Below are 2,176 nucleotides of genomic sequence, written 5' to 3' on the forward strand. Positions count from 1 at the left end.
TTTATCACTGAATCATTCATTCAATTGATTCGTTTGAACGGCTGAATCATTGAGGAATGAAGCAAGTGACTGTCTTTATGAACTGACGGAAATCCGTCGTAGAGACGGAACTTTAATAATTAATCAATTAATCACACATCAGTTTGGACTGAGAATTCACCTCCCAAAAGATCACTTAATGAGAAAAGCATTGAATAGACATTACAAAAAGTATCTTTACAAAGAAATATTTTTATTAAACTTTTGAATAATAATAAAAATTAATATTGAAATATGAATTTTTTTATTTTTTATTGAAATTATACTCTAAATATGAAACAGCGCCAGTATAGGTGTCTTAAAGAGTGAATCGTTAAATCATTCATTCAACCAGTTTGTTCAAGCGACTGATTCATTCAGAAATGATGCCTTTCATTCCTTTATGAACGAGTCACTGAATCACTGACTCACTTGATTCGTTCAGAGCCGTAGATTAATTCAGTAATGAATCACCGCTGTGTGTTCATCACAGTTCTGCTGTGGCTTTGATTGGAACTATTTTCATTTGCGAAATTGAGCAAAAGTAGATAATATTGAGTCTTAAACACAATATGAACGTCTTGTTTATTGAACTTGTTGTATAAATCAATATCACATTTGCAGTGGTGCAGATATTGGTGTAAAACAGCACTCTTGCTGGTGTGATATTGCTAAACTAAACTATATCATATAAATAGCTCATTTATTTTTTTGTGCTCCTATCTTGAATTTTAACACAATATTTTTGTGGAAACCGTCATGCACTTTATTTTTCAGGATTCACAGATGAACAGAAGGTTCAAAAGAACAGCATTTATTTGAGATAGAAATCTTTTGCAACATTATAAATGTGACCCTGGAACACAAAACCAACATGTTTTTCTCGTAGCCACGAGTTTAATGCGTAAACAAACCTGCGTGACCATAGCAACCCGGGATTATCAGAAATGGATAAAACACTTTTATGTTTTAAAAACTTTAAACATTTCATTTAATATTTGTATAATATTATTATATTAACTAGTTAGGGCTATATTTTTATATTTATTGTTATGTATATGCTTATTTCCCCTTTCAATACATGTATCACTTAATTAACCTTACCTAATTAATGTTCTGTATAATTATATTTGCTACCATATATTTTGCAAATATTGTAAATGCCTGACAATTATGCCAATAAAGTTTTGACTTTATGATTGTATTTATGAGTTGGCTCATATAACGGCATTCTACTGGACTTCATCATGCAGTCAGTCTTAACTGCACCCAAATAAACATGTTTAATTGACAGCTCTAGTCAGTAAAGTCAAATCCCGTCACGTCTCGGTGTCGATGCTGTTTTACCTTGATGGACTTGAATCTGGACACGTCGTTTGCTGCGTACTGCTTCAGAGCGTGACGAGCGGCGAAGCCAAACGAACACAGGCCGTGCAGGATGGGAGACTCGAATCCTGTGGATCATTTCAAGATAAAGCTTCAACGATCAGAAACTGTTTAAAAGCTGAAGTGTGTTATTCTGTGTCTCCAGACTGATGTTTTCAAACGGGTTCTGTTATTGGCCGGTCAAACTGATAGCCCCGCCCCAAACTCAGTCCATTTGTTGACTCTGCATATTAATCTGGAATATTTTAAAGGTGACATATCATGAAACTCTGAGTTTTCCAGGTTGTAAGTGCTATAATCAGGTCTCCGGTGCATCTACCAACCAAGGAAACGTGAAAAAGATTAACCCAGTAACTCCTGACAATTATGCCAATAAAGTTTTGACTTTATGATTGTATTTATGAGTTCATTTATAAATGAAACTACATGAATAATTCATTCCTCAACGAAGCTATAATTCTAGTCTATTAATTAGCTGAAATAAAATGAAATGTTAAATTCTACCTTTAAACTGCATTCCGGTAAAAAATCCAGTCAGCATAATCAAAGCATAATCGAGCATTTACAGTAGGCTATTATTTACAAAAGTATTCAGAACGTTAAATAAAGAGATCAAAATGAAGAGGGAAAAATATACCCATAATAAGCTAAGAATAATAATATACAAATATTACGGGAAATAAGATAATCCGTTAATGGACTTTTATTCATGATTGCCCCACCATAGCACAGAAACTGCACTTGTTAAAATTACAAATGACTTGCTTCTTGT

The 2,176-nt window shown here is 33.3% G+C and overlaps 2 protein-coding genes across 2 annotated transcripts in view; both read right to left on the bottom strand.

Annotated features, from left to right (window-relative positions):
• The window catches only part of LOC107713572 (peroxisomal multifunctional enzyme type 2-like), a 12,272-nt gene extending 10,779 nt beyond the window's left edge, over positions 1-1,493 (bottom strand). Inside the window, exon 1 of the mRNA XM_016519129.1 lies at positions 1,366-1,493. The gene's annotated coding sequence lies outside the window, so the exon portion shown is untranslated. The remainder of the gene's footprint in view (positions 1-1,365) is intronic.
• Positions 1-2,176, bottom strand: part of LOC107713552 (hydroxysteroid (17-beta) dehydrogenase 4) — a 22,498-nt gene that overhangs the window by 618 nt on the left and 19,704 nt on the right. The gene's annotated exons all lie outside the window — the stretch shown is intronic.

The sequence above is a fragment of the Sinocyclocheilus rhinocerous genome, unplaced genomic scaffold (assembly GCF_001515625.1).
Source record: "Sinocyclocheilus rhinocerous isolate Xijiao unplaced genomic scaffold, SAMN03320098_v1.1 scaffold1049, whole genome shotgun sequence".
NCBI lineage: Eukaryota > Metazoa > Chordata > Actinopteri > Cypriniformes > Cyprinidae > Sinocyclocheilus > Sinocyclocheilus rhinocerous.